Source organism: Schistocerca cancellata, chromosome 7, assembly GCF_023864275.1.
Source record: "Schistocerca cancellata isolate TAMUIC-IGC-003103 chromosome 7, iqSchCanc2.1, whole genome shotgun sequence".
NCBI classification, from domain to species: domain Eukaryota; kingdom Metazoa; phylum Arthropoda; class Insecta; order Orthoptera; family Acrididae; genus Schistocerca; species Schistocerca cancellata.
Genome location: NC_064632.1, coordinates 71,808,909 through 71,823,870, shown reverse-complemented (window position 1 = coordinate 71,823,870; position 14,962 = coordinate 71,808,909).

Sequence of the window (14,962 nt, the reverse complement as noted above, 5' to 3'; positions counted from 1 at the left end):
CGGCGTATGTGGCGCTGCTGTGTTTTACTGTTCAGTAATTTTAAGTAGTTGACTATTTTTGGTAAAGATATTAAAAGTATTAATTTTATTGTTGACTTGTACGGTTATTGTATTAATTGTCGTATTCTTGATGGTTGGAGAACATTTTAATAAATACAAAAGGTTTCCTATTTCGTGGTAGTTGCCTGCTTCCCGAGGTTTCTTTAGGACAGCGGAAGGAGTAGACAGCCGGTTATCCGTATGGGCTGTAACAGTTAGTTTGCACATTTTTGACAGGATTCTTACATTTTCGGAAATGTTTTTGGCTATGTTATGTAATTCGTGAAAGGGTATGTTTTGTATTTATGGCATACGCTTAAAAATTGGATAATATTTGTACTGTGCAGGCCGGGGTGGCCGAACGGTTCTAGGCGCTACAGTCTGGAACCGCGCGACCGATACGGTCGCAGGTTCGAATCCTGCCTCGGGCATGGATGTGTGGGATGTCCTTAGGTTAGTTAGGTTTAAGTAGTTCTACGTTCTAGGGGACTGATGACTTCAGAAGTTAAGTCCCATAGTGCTCAGAGCCATTTGAACCATTTTTTTTATTGTACTTGAGTGTAAATTTGATTTTCTACCCTGTAGGATGATCTGAAAATGGTCCCAGCCCGAAACTAATCATCGAGTGAATAAAAAGAACTGAAATTTGCAGCCGCCTGTGCTTTCTGCCAAGTCTCTACGCTCATCTTCAGCTGGTTGTCTGCGCCAAAATGTTTCCTTCACAGCCAGCGGTTCATGCGAGCAGAGTTGAAACTGAGGAGCCAAGTCCGGACTGTATGTTGGGTGATCCAACACTTCGCATTGAAAACGCTGCAGAAGCGTCCTGCTTGCACCTGCAGTGCCGGCCGAGAAATGTCATGAAGAAGGAAATTCATGATAGTTACATTGTGTGGGCTGCATGAAAGCAGGCAAAGTGTTTCCCGGGCACTAGGCTGGAGACATTATTTTCTAGGATCTTTACGTGTTCAGAACTGAACTCAGAACTGAAAAGAGCGGCATGATATGATCGACAGGCATACTAGAAATACTGTCCAACACACCTGTGCAGAGCTTCATCGATTTTCCCTGTCGTTTCCGTTTCGCGATCGATCGGACCTTACTTTCCGAATGACACTCGTACTGTGAATAAGAATAACCATCAGCTGTGTAAGGGAATAATGAAAGTGAAAAATTTGTGACGGACCGGGACTCGAACCCAGATTTTCCGACTTAATCCCTTTGGCTATATGTGCACGACTCACGATCGGACCTAAGCTTCCATATGTCGTTGTTCCTGCGTCACAACCTGTCCTCGTAAACGCATTGTCTTATTCCCGTGCAGGGGAGGACATTTTAATTGCAACCCACTGGCCGCTACCGGCCGATAAATACGACACTGCAGTGCCTGTGACATTAAGATGAATGATGCAGTGTTCCTTCAGACACCCATGCATTTGGGTGCTAGCCCCGGTGCAGCATATATTTCCACTGTCGTCATTCCCTTATACATTCCTTTGTGTTCGGGTATAATGACTTTTCTGGAGATTAGAAATCTACTCTGTAGGAATCAGCATGGGTTTCGAAAAAGACGGTCATGTGAAACCCAGCTCGCGCTATTCGTCCACGAGACTCAGAGGGCCATAGACACGGGTTCCCAGGTAGATGCCGTGTTTCTTGACTTCCGCAAGGCGTTCGATACAGTTCCCCACAGTCGTTTAATGAACAAAGTAAGAGCATATGGACTACCAGACCAATTGTGTGATTGGATTGAGGAGTTCCTAGATAACAGGACGCAGCATGTCATTCTCAATGGAGAGAAGTCTTCCGAAGTAAGAGTGATTTCAGGTGTGCCGCAGGGGAGTGTCATAGGACCGTTGCTATTCACAATGTACTTAAATGACCTGGTGGATGACATCGAAAGTTCACTGAGGCTTTTTGCAGATGATGCTGTGGTGTATCGAGAGGTTGTAACAATGGAAAATTGTACTGAAATGCAGGAGGATCTGCAGCGAATTGACGCATGGTGCAGGGAATGGCAATCGAATCTCAATGTAGACAAGTGTAATGTGTTGCGAATACACAGAAAGATAGATCCTTTATCATTTAGCTACAAAATAGCAGGTCAGCAACTGGCAGCAGTTAATACCATAAATTATCTGGGAGTACGCATTAGGAGTGATTTAAAATGGAATGATCATATAATGTTGATCGTCGGTAAAGCAGATGCCAGACTGAGATTCATTGGAAGAATCCTAAGGAAATGCAATCCGAAAACAAAGGAAGTAGGTTACAGTACGCTTGTTCGCCCACTGCTTGAATACTGCTCAGCAGTGTGGGATCCGTACCAGATAGGATTGATAGAAGATATAGAGAAGATCCAACGGAGAGCAGCGCGCTTCGTTACAGGATCATTTAGTAATCGCGAAAGCGTTACGGAGATGATAGATAAACTCCAGTGGAAGACTCTACAGGAGAGACGCTCAGTAGCTCGGTACGGGCTTTTGTCAAAGTTTCGAGAACATACCTTCACCGAAGAGTCAAGCAGTATATTGCTCCCTCCTACGTATATCTCGCGAAGAGACCATGAGGATAAAATCAGAGAGATTAGAGCCCACACAGAGGCATACCGACAATCCTTCTTTCCACGAACAATACGGGACTGGAATAGAAGGGAGAACCGATAGAGGTACTCAAGGTACCCTCCGCCACACACCGTCTGGTGGCTTGCGGAGTATGGATGTAGATGTAGATGTAGATACGGCTAATGGTTGTCTGCATTAGCAACAGCGAATACATTTCACGTATTTCATAACGACTATAGTCGCCACTGTGCCTGCCTTCTGACGTGTATCCACGTCCCCTAAGTGCATCCTCCTTCTTAACCCTAGAGACACCAACGTATTTTAGGTTACACGGTGCACCAACCAAGGGCAAATTCTGCCCGTGTTACAATAAGTTATAAATCTTGTAATTTGTTGTAATATGTATTTATTTTATGTAATTCTGTTTCCATTGTGATATTAGTTTAACAGGAAATAGTGACAACATAGTTGAAAGCTTAATTTTTTAACACTCATAGGGTGAATATAACAACCAAGAATGGTCAAATCTTGGTCAATGAAAATTTGTGTAAACAAGATAAGAAATTAGTAATTGAATACAAAGTCTGTCTAAAGTTTCTATGCACTCTTTGATCCATTAACTGAATAATACAGCTTTGTCACTGAGAGAAAGTTTCAAAAACAGAAATGAAAACACTTTCTAAAATACATGTTATTGTACATTGAAAATTCTCGGAAAACACTTTTCACTTGGAGAGAGTATTTTCACTTACAGATGACATTTACCTCGTGCACACAAAATGGTTGATTGTGAATGAGTCTTACACAGATGGCGCTCACACCTTCCACATGTTAACTTGGTTTTTGTGATGTTGTCTCTTGCTCTCTGGTTACCTGCATTCTTCAAGCATAAGTAGCACCTTGCTTTCTTAGTTGGTTCTTCATTTGCAGCAATTTTGTTTGTCTCTAGTTTCTTTCCTAGGATCTCTCCCATCGCGCAAATAATAGGCAACTGGAGTGCTTTCAAATCCATGGCTCGCTGTTCTACGTATTGTTTCAAAAGTTCGTGGCCTAATTCATGGAGATACAGTTTTCTGGCGTTTGGTTTCCCTTCATTCCATTTAGGCGCATTCATCTTGAACAGTGTGTATGAGTTAACTGCAGGCATATCAAGTAGGCTGTAGAACATTGACATTGGCCATCTTCTCGTACCCCTTTTAGTAGAGTATGTCCTATTTTGGTCTACGGCATCCACTCCTCCCTTAGTGGAATTATAGTACAGGTTTATGTGTGTTTTCTTTTTTGGTGTATCAACTTCTACTCCTGCATTACGATGTTGTGCAGACAACATCAAAAGATTTTTCGTTTGTTTTTCCTTTGTGATGTAAGAGACAATTGTTACTGGCGGCTTCTTAGAAGATGGTTCTGTGAATGCGAATTTGGAGGAATACAGCTCTCTGCCTGCTGTCGCCTTAAGTTCCTGCGGTACATGTTTTCTCTTTGATTTGAGTGTCCCAACCAATGTAAGTTTGTAATCTTGATAGAGAATGTCCGCAACTCCACAGAAGTGTAGAAGCGGTCAGTTGTGACATTGTAGCCTGTATTCTTTGTTGGCTCCACCAGTCCCTTCACAATCTCAAGAGGAGCTCGTTCACTGGCAAGTCTACTGTCTTTTCCAGCATACACTTCCATTTTTATTATGTATCGTTCAGTTGCACTACGAAGCATTCTGACTAATATTCCACATTTTCCAGGTTTGTCTTTGAGGAAAACTTTGAAAGGACAACGACCTCTGAAAAGACACAAGATTTCATCAATTGTATTGTCAGGCCCACTTCTGAAGTACCGTGGGAATATGCCATTCAATACTTCAAATACTTCAAGCAGCGGCGCAAATTTGTCACGTACACGACTTTCTGACCTGGTGCCTTTACCAACAAAGCGAAGAATTTTCAGTAGCTGATATGCTCTTGCCTTACCCATAGCTCCTCTATAAATCGCTCTTCCCAATAAATTTGACCATAAATCAGATAAATAAATATTGGTGTCCTGGTAAACCCCCATTAGAACTAAAAATACCATCAATGCATATATTTCAGAATCGATAGCGGGAGATACGTTTTCTCTTTTAGCTTCTTCATTTGTACGGTCAAGTACTTTCCGTACTAATTCAGGAGTGAAATTTTTAAAAAATGATTCGAATGTGCTTGTTACTATCCCAGCACTGGTTATTCCTTGACGTTCACGAACTATGTTACCAAAATCCCTTTTACTGTATCTAGGAGCTTCTGCAAGGTACACTCTGCCAGACCTTATAACATGGTTATTTGGAGCGTTACCTGCATGGTTTCTTTCTTTTTCATTGTCCTCCGCTTCTTCACTGGAATCCTTTTCTATTTATGTATGATGTGACTCAAAATCACTTAAATCTGATAATTCGTCGTCGATTAACAGTTCTGTAAGAACTTCTCCGTCGTTCAAGCCTCTATAACTCATCTTACAAAATCTACTTTACAATAAAGGCGTCGCTCTACTGTGACAAACTGCTAATAGTAACAATGGCAAGTCTAAAAATCAACAATGAAAGTGAAACTCAACAATTAGACGCTCAACAAACGACTGTAAAACTCATGTTCGTAGTTACCAACTGAATAAAAGATAGAAAAACGTACGGGCAAATTTTGCCCATGCTTGGTGGTTGTAGGGAAGAGAATACGAATTACGGTCGCGTGGAGTACCAACCCCGGGCAAAATGTGGCCTTGGGCGTAAAATTCCTATTTTGTACTTGCAATTATAAAAATTTTACCATGGAAACATACAGCATATAATTATTATAAGGTTACAGACAAATAGAAAAAGACCCAAAAATATAGAAGGATATTTCCCATTACATTTTTAAAAAATAAAAATGTACGAGAAATTTTTGCCCGCGTTTGGTGTTTCTAGGGTTCTAGGGTTTATCCGTCGATACCAGACATCGATTTTCAATTAAAATACGAATGTTTGCAAAATGTTATCCATCGCCTAACGCTAAATAGCAGCCACCGCACGCTGGTCGCTCTGGCCGCTGCAAATGGTGCATGACTGGTACTGAGTGGTCATATGACTTTCCACCGCTGACGAAAGTAGCGGCTGTGAAGTGTCGTGTATGTGCCAGTCGTTTGTATGGAATCAGTGCAGTAAAATGGATCTAAGTGGAGAGGAGACAGACTGATTTGTTGGACAATATGTCTACAAGAAATGTATCACTCGCATCTGTGTAACAAGACGTATGAAGAGTGATCCCAATAGAACAGGACCAGAGACAAATGTCACACCACATCAACTACAGTTAGATTCGAAGTCAACAGAAATTGATACTGTCAGCTGTTGCAGGTTCCGAACGAACATTTCGAAGGAAATTATGAGGGAGTGTAGAGAAGTAAAAACTCCCAACTTTTTATTTATTCTGTTCTCAATATCGGTTGAGGTATTACCTGTCGTTGACGTTACTAGTCGACTTTCCCTGTAGAGATATGCTAATTGTAGCGCGTAACTTGGAGCTGTCTAAAGTACCTATGTCGGTGCGTGAGAAACAGCATGCTGTAATCAAGTTTTTTTAACAGCAGAAAACGGATCTCCAGTTAAAATCCGTAAAAGAATGAAAGCTGTGTAAAGTGATGACTGTATGGACATCAATAACGTGCGACGTTGGGTTTCCGTGATTGCAATGAAGAAGACAGCAGTGCTAGCCTCAATGTGTGTCACAGAGGTCGAAGTGGACGACCGCGGAAGTCAATCGACGAGACTCACGGGAATAAGGTTGATGAACTGATCAGAGAAAATCGTCGAGTAACAGAGAGACAGCACTCTCGTTCAAATGGTTCAAATGGCTCTGAGCACTATGGGACTTAATATCTGAGGTCGTCAGTCACCTAGAACTTAGAACTACTTAAACCTAACTAACGTAAGGACATCACACACATCCATGCCCGAAGCAGGATTCGAACCTGCGACCGTAGCAGTTGCGTGGTTCCGGACTGAAGCGCCTAGAACCGATCGGCCACCGCGGCCAGCCAGCACTCAGGTAAGTGTGGCAAATCATGAGAGTGTGTAAAAGTCATCATGCAGACCGTCATTACAGAACTGCAGTACAGACAACTGTGTGCAGAATGGGTACCTCGAATGGGCATTCCTCAAATGAGATTGGACATCTTTCAACATTTTGTTTTGGTTTTGAGCATGATGGTGATAGATGCCTTAACAACATTGTGACACGCGATGAAAGATGAATTCACCATTTTGCCCCCCAAAACAAGAGAGCGTCAATGAAGTTCCGCCACAAAGCGTCACCGACGTCATACTCGTAAAAGTTCAATACCATGCCATCAGCAGGCAAAGTCGCGATCACAGTGTTCTGAGATGTTGCAGAGGTGGTGCATTTGGGATTCATGCCTGAAAGCACCACCGTAGACTAGGCAAGATACTGCGAGGCCTTCATAGAACTGAAAGCCGAAATTTGACGATTTTGTCCACACATGTGGCACCTTCTCCTTCAGGATGACAATGCAAGACCACTAACAAGCACTGCATCTGCAGTAATCCAAGGCATGTATTCACTGTCATCAGATTACATGACTAACGGGCAAGGTGAACTCTTAGATTGCGATTTATTGGTAGAATCCTGAAGCGATGTAGACCTTCAAGAAAGAAAATAGCTTACAGTGGGTTAGTTCGTCCAGTCGTAGAGTATTGTACGTCTGTATGGGACCCTTACCAGTTTGGTCTGATTCAGCTGACTGAGAGGGCCCAAAGAAGAGCAACAATATTCGTGACTGGTACATTTAGCCATCGCGAGAGCGTTACAAATCTCATAGGGAGTTTGAAGTGGGACACACTTGCAGATAGACGGCGCGCTAAGCGGAATGGGCTGCTGACTAAATTCCGAAATCCGATCTTCGCCGAGGATGGCTCAAAATGGTTCAAATGGCTCTGAGCACTATGGGACTCAACTGCTGAGGTCATTAGTCCCCTAGAACTTAGAACTTGTTAAACCTAACTAACCTAAGGACACCACACACATCCATGCCCGAGGCAGGATTCGAACCTGCGAACGTAGCGGTCTCGCGGTTCCAGACTGCAGCGCCCAGAGTCGCACGGCCACTTCGGCCGGCTCGCCGAGGATGTACAGCATATATTATTACCACCAACTTTCAGATCGCGCAATGATCATCATTCAAAGATGAGGGAAATTAGAGCTCGTACTGAGGCGTTCAAAAAGTCGTCCTTCCCTCGCGCGATCCGCGAGTGGAACAGACGGGGGAAATATGACTTTGGCGCGAATTGTGCCCTCCGCCACACATTTCTTGGTGGTAGGCAGTGATCAACGTAAACCAAAGGTATTGTGAAGTACACCCAACTCACTCAAACTAAATAATAGTCCTAAAGTTCAGTAAGTTCATTCAAGCCTATCTACCACAATCATTAACCATAGCAAAGTTCGGTCCCTAATAGCTACACTAGCACCCACCAACTGATTTCTTAGTCCCAAACTGCTACACTACAAAATTACTAAGTCCTGAATAGAAACACACCGATATAATTCTATTTCTGAATATCCCATAAACACATGTGGCTCACCGGCACTTGAGACCTTACCAGCGATCTCACCCGACCAGATCGGAACATCAAAAAGCCCAGAATTGTGCTCTGTTTGCCTATTTAAAATTTCTCTCATGTGTCTACAGTTATGTAAGCGTCTTGGAACTAGGCAGCCATTACAGTGAGTTCATATTTTACAATCTAGGCATCTCCGACATATATATTATGCATTACAAGACAATTTGAGGACAGATATCACTTCATTCCATGTAGTACATTTAGAATAATCACCTATTATTTTTATTTTATACATCATTAAAACAGAACAGCAAAGGTAGTGAAACTCACAACTTCATTCAACTATCCGCTGCTGCTACGGTCGCAGGTTCGAATCCTGCCTCGGGCATGGATGTGTGTGATGTCCTTAGGTTAGTTAGGTTTAAGAAGTTCTAAGTCTAGGGGACTGATGACCTTAGATGTTAAGTCCCATAGTGCTCAGAGCCATTTGAACTATTATACAATTTTCTGTTGCTGTTGATATTACCCTGTAGTTATCCTACCAGAAGTCCTTCTGTTCTTTCTATTTCACTTCACTGACCCCGTACTACATCTAGCTTGAGCACTTGCTTTTCCTTTATAGATTTTCTAGCTTCCCTTCCACGTTCAATTCCACGCCCCGACTCGTAAGAGGTATCTTTCTACTGATTATTCAATCTTTTTCTCAGGATGACATCCCCCTTGGCAGTCCCCTCCTAGAGATCCGAATGGGAGACTATCCGGAATCTTTTGCCATGGAGAGATCATCATGACACTTTTTCAATTACAGGCCACATCTCCTGTGGATACACGTTAAGTGTCTTTGATGCAGTGGTTTCCATTTCCCTCTGCATCCTCATGCCTTTGAGCATTGCTAATTCTTCCGCCTTTAGGGACAGTATCCCATCCCAAGGACAAGAGTGTGCTCTGAACCTCTGTCTGTTCCTCCGCCATCTTTGACAAGGCCGCTGGCAGGCTCATGGTACTCCTTATACCGGAAGATTTCGGCCACCAACGTTGATTATTAATCATAATTTAGACGCTGGCGGGTTTAGAACCCGGGACTGATGATGTTTTGATTATTAATGAATGACTCTACCCCTACACCACGGGTCTGGGAAACACTGTGACGAAGTAATAAAAAATCATAATCATCCCTTAAAAATAATGTAGTTTCGTGACCGAAACACAATTGAAACTTTTGTTTCTACTTCTCAGAAAATATGTTTTTGCCCTCCTTGGATATTTACCCCCAGATTAGGAATCGCAGAACTGAGTGCCGTGATTCGCCCGCCTCAGAGCCTTGTTGCCACACTGCTGGTTTCAGTGCTCCTCGGAGTGGTGCACTGACGTGTGTTTGGCAGCGAGCGAAATGCAGAAGCAAGAGCCTATGTGTAGTCATACTTCAGTCTGTGTGTCTAGGGGGTGAAAGACATTAAAGAACAATCTAAAAATATCACATAACACGTACTGAAGTTTTTTACCTGACTAAAAGTGAAGAAACCGCGATTAACATAAACTTTGTGCAAATTCATAAAGTGACAAGACAACCTTGTGGTGTTTCGAAATCGAATGTATGCCATACTAACAGTGCAGTAACATCTGCAGAATCTCTAAATGTGAAAATCTGTTCCGATTCTCCAAGAAAGGAATATAAATGAAAATTGAAATCTACAAAATTTGACCATTTTTGCAAAAAGTTAGTTCTTAGAAGTGCACTAAGATACCACGACAGAGAAGGGTATCCGACAGCTGGAAAAATTCGGGGTGGTCTCGATGAAAAAAATAATTACGGACTGACAACCGCAAAGGCCCAAAGCGATTTTGAGGCTGTAGCATGCACGCATGCTGCTGACACCTGTTAGTCTTATGGTGAACCAATTTTACCTATATCTCCACTCTGTATCTATGAACATTCACGAAGAGCTGTCTCACCAATTTCTCGCATATTCATTTTTGTAAGGACCCAAAGCACAAAGTATAATTTTGTTGCTCAGTGGTGTTCAATTGGTATCTTGGATCGACAACATAATTGTCTACATCATGTACGCAGTGGTAAAACAATATAATCGGAGATGTATCGGCTGTTTTGTTTGAACTGCAAGCCCAAAGATATGTTTAATGTAAATGACGATAAAGAGCACATGAGTAGGTCATAATTGTGTATGTGGTGAATTAAGTATATGTTCTTTAATTTGTGGCAACGCCCTTGCCACAGTGGATACGCCGGTTCCCGTGAGATCATCGAAGTTAAGCGCTGTCGGGCGTGGCTGGCACTTGGATGGGTGACCATCCAGCCGAAATGAGCTGTTGCCATTTTTCGGGGTGCACTCAGCCTCGTGATGTCAATTGAGGAGCTACTCGACCGAATAGTAGCGGCTCCTGTCAAACAAAACCATCATAACGACCGGGAGAGCGGTGTGCTGACCACACGCCCCTCCTATCCGCAACCTCAACTGAGGATGATATGGCGGTCGGATGGTCCCGATGGGCCACTTGTGGCCCGAAGACGGAGTGCTTTTTTTTCTTTATTTTGTGATTCTTGTTTCACATTAATTATAAACTTCACAGTTGTCAAAAGTCATTATTGTCACTACCCTACATATGGAAAATATTTCATAACATAAAGTGGTTACATTATTTTTTGTAGGAAGTATAGGATATTGAGATTTGGTTTAAAACCAGTTCAGACCTATGTGACTGGTGGTTTGCGTACAGATTTGATTTTCACAAACATCTGTTTCTATTAGAACTTTATTTCTGTGCTATGGGCCCTTATGGATCTCAGTGCCTCAATTATTCTGGCTCGTTGTATTCTCCGCTCATTTGGCTTTTGATTCAGAACGTGCTGCGGTAGACGAACATTTTTAGTAGAATGCAGAGACATCGCAGAAACAAGAATGAAGTTTTGGGTACAATGCGCTTACTGCGTGCTGAGGACAGGGTTTGGTTCAAATGGCTCTGAGCACTATGGGACTTAACTGCTGAGGTCATCAGTCCCCTAGAACTTAGAACTACTTAAACCTAACTAACCTAACGACATCACACACATCCATGCCCGAGGCAGGATTCGAACCTGCGACCGTAGCGGTCGCACAGTTCCAGACTGTAGCGCCTAGAACCGCTCGGCCGAGAACAGGGTTTCACAAAATCATAGGCACTAATATATTTTGCGCAACTTCAATGGAAGTAGTGGACTGAAAGTACCTACAGCTACTTTTGTACAGTGTATATCGGCGATTTTGGTGGTGGATGCGGTGTCGAAGGATCAGTAAGAGCTGTAAATAAAACGTGTTTGGGAGGTAGCGAATATTCTCGGTCGTATTAAGGTGAGCCGTCGGAACTAAAATCCTGGTGGCGGCGTACTAGTACTTGAGCGTGTCGCGCACTGAGTCTACTGCAAATGTAATGCGTTCATACTTGACACGACGCAACAGTGTCTCAGATATTATCAAAATTAATTTTATAGTTTTCTTAACAACTTTCTAGCTGGAAGTTTCTACAAGGCGCAACAGAAAGCCGATTGACATTTTTCGTTACACAGGTGGAACAAGTTAACATCGGTAGTTTATTTTTTATCTCGGAATACTGAAAAGTTTCCACGATGAAATATGTATCATATGCATTGATAAATTTTCAGAATGTCCATATAGTATTTTCAGTTCATATATGTTAGTGATTCTGTTTTATCAACAGTCTGAAGTAAAAAATTATTTTTCTTCAAAATTACTTGTACATTACTTTTTATTCATTTATTTATTTATTCGTAGCAGCTGGAAAGAATTTTGTTTTGGAAGGTGCTCCTCCATATTCTAGACTAAAACAGGGCTGTCTAATATTTTTTCGGAATTTTTACTACCATTTGAAATGACCATTAACCAGCAGTGCTGTAAGACCACGATGTGACCTTGAGGTATTTATTTTCTTGACGGTCGCAAGAGATGGGAGTTTTATTTCACTTATTGTTGAGCAATACTGTGTAAACTGCTACTGATTTTCTTGTATTATTACAATTAAGAACAGAAATACCATTATGTAAAGTAAATTCGTGATGATGCTGAGGAACCGTATGATAGAGGTTATGTGTTAAAGGGACACAGCTACGAAGTCAACACTCTAAACATTCAATATTATGAATGTACGAGGGTCACTCCAAAAGAAATGCACACTATTTCTGTAAAAATACAGTTTTCATTCTGCATTAGTGAAAGTTTTACAGTGTGTAGATACATCCTTCCCACTTGTTTTAAAACTTAGTTCAACCTGTTCCGGTGAGTGGCGCCGTCACACCATGTCTTCAAGATGGATACTACACTTGACGTTCGTCAGAAGCAACGTGCTGTCCTAGAATTCCTGTACTGTGAAGACGAGACTGTGGGAAACATCCACAAGAGGATGAAAATGATCTATGGAGATGCTGCTGTCGATCGCAGTACAGTTAGTCGGTGGGCAAGCAGGTTACGTGATGAAAGCGGGCACGGCAATATTCAGGATTGTCCTCGCAGCGACAGGCCTCGTACTGCACACACTCCAGACAATGTGCAGAGAGCTAACGAATTGGTGACTGCAGACAGACGGATCACAGTGAACGAATTGTTACGCTACGCTGGGATAGGGGAAGGAAGTGTTTGCAGAATACTGAAAGTTTTGGTGTTAAATGGTTCAAATGGCTCTGGGCACTATGAAACTTAACATCTCAGTTCATCACTCCCCTATAACTTAGAACTAGTTAAACCTAACTAACCTAAGGACATCACACACATCCATGTCCGAGGCAGGATTCGAGCCTGCGACAGTAGCGCTCGCGCGGTTCCAGACTGAAGCGCCTAGAACCGCTCGGCCACAGCGGCCGGCGTTGGTGTTAAAAAAGGTTTGTGCCAGGTCGGTTCCCAGGATGTTGACAGGGGCTCACAAAGAAACAAGAAAACGGTATGCAGCGAACTTTTGGAACAGAACGTAAATTGTGGGGATGAATTTCTTGGAAGAATTGTGACAGGTTCATACATGGCTCCATCGTTTTTCACCAGAGACGACGAGGCAATCAGTGGAGTGACAATATGCTAATTCACCCAAGAAAAAAAAATTCAAAACCACACCTTCTGCTGGGAAAGTTATGGCTAAGGTGTTTTTCGATTCCGAAGGACTCTTGCTTGTGGACATCATGCCAAGTGGAACCACCATAAATTCTGATGTATATGTGACGACACTGAAGAAACTTCAAGCTCGACTGAGTCGTGTTCGACCACATCGGCAAAAGCAGGATGTTTTGCTGTTGCACGACAATGCACGGCCACATGTCTGTCAAAAAACCATGGTAGCGATCACAAAACTCGGATGCACAACACTGAAACACCTGCCTTACAGTCGTGACCTGGCTCCATGTGACTATCAACTCTTTGGGAAACTGAAAGACTCTCTTCGTGGAACAAGGTTTGAAGATGATGACTCCCTTGTGCACGCTGCCATACAGTGGCTCCAACAGGTTGGTCCAGAATTTTACCGTGCGTGTGTATACAGGCGCTGGTTCCAAGATGGTGTAAGGCAGTTGAGAGGGATGGAAATTATGTGGAGAAATGAAAATATTGTTCCTAAAGGATGTATCTGTTGTTGTTGTGGTCTTCAGTCCTGAGACTGGTTGGATGCAGCTCTCCGTGCTACTCTATCCTATGCAAGCCTCTTCATCTCCCAGTACCTACTGCAGCCTACATCCTTCTGAATCTGCTTAGTGTATTCTTCTCTTGGTCTCCCTCTACGATTTTTACCCTCCACGCTGCCCTCCAGTACTAAATTGGTGATCCCTTGATGCCTCAGAACATGTCCTACCAACCGATCCCTTCTTCTAGTCAAGTTGTGCCACAAACTCCTCTTCTCCCCAATTCTATTCAATACCTCCTCATTAGTTATGTGATCTACCCATCTAATCTTCAGCATTCTTCTGTAGCACCACATTTCGAAAGCTTCTGTTCTCTTCTTGTCCAAACTATTTATCGTCCATGTATCACTTCCATACATGGCTACACTCCATACAAATACTTTGGAAACGACTTCCTGACACTTAAATCAATACTCGATGTTAACAAATTTCTCTTCTTCAGAAACGCTTTCCTTGCCATTGCCAACCTACATCCTATATCCTCTCTACCTCGACCATCATCAGTTATTTTGCTCCCCAAATAGCAAAACTCATTTACTACTTTAAGCGTCTCGTTCCTAATCTAATTCCCACAGCATCACCCGATTTAATTCGACTACATTCCATTATCCTCGTTTTGCTTTTGTTGATGTTCATCTTATACCCTCCTTTCAAGACACTGTCCATTCCGTTCAACTGCTCTTCCAAGTCCTTTGTTGTCTTTGACACAATTACAATGTCATCGGCGAACCTCAAAGTTTTTATTTCTTCTCCATGGATTTTAATACCTACTCCGAACTTTTCTTTCGTTTCCTTTACTGCTTGCTCAATATACAGATTGAATAGCATCGGGGAGAGGCTACAGCCCTGTCTCACTCCCTTCCCAACCACTGCTTCCCTTTCATGTCCCAGGATGTATCACACTGTAAAACTTTCAAACATGTACAATAAAAGATGGATTAAAAAAAAAAAAAGAGTGCACTTCTTTTGGAGTGACCCTCGTATTATGTCGTCTGCTTCAAACTCACAAAAGGGAAGATTTTCAGAAACGAAGTCAATAAATTTCCATACTTTCAACAAAACAGAAGTAGAATGTGGGTCAGAATTTGATATTAGCGTGCCACGGTAGGAATA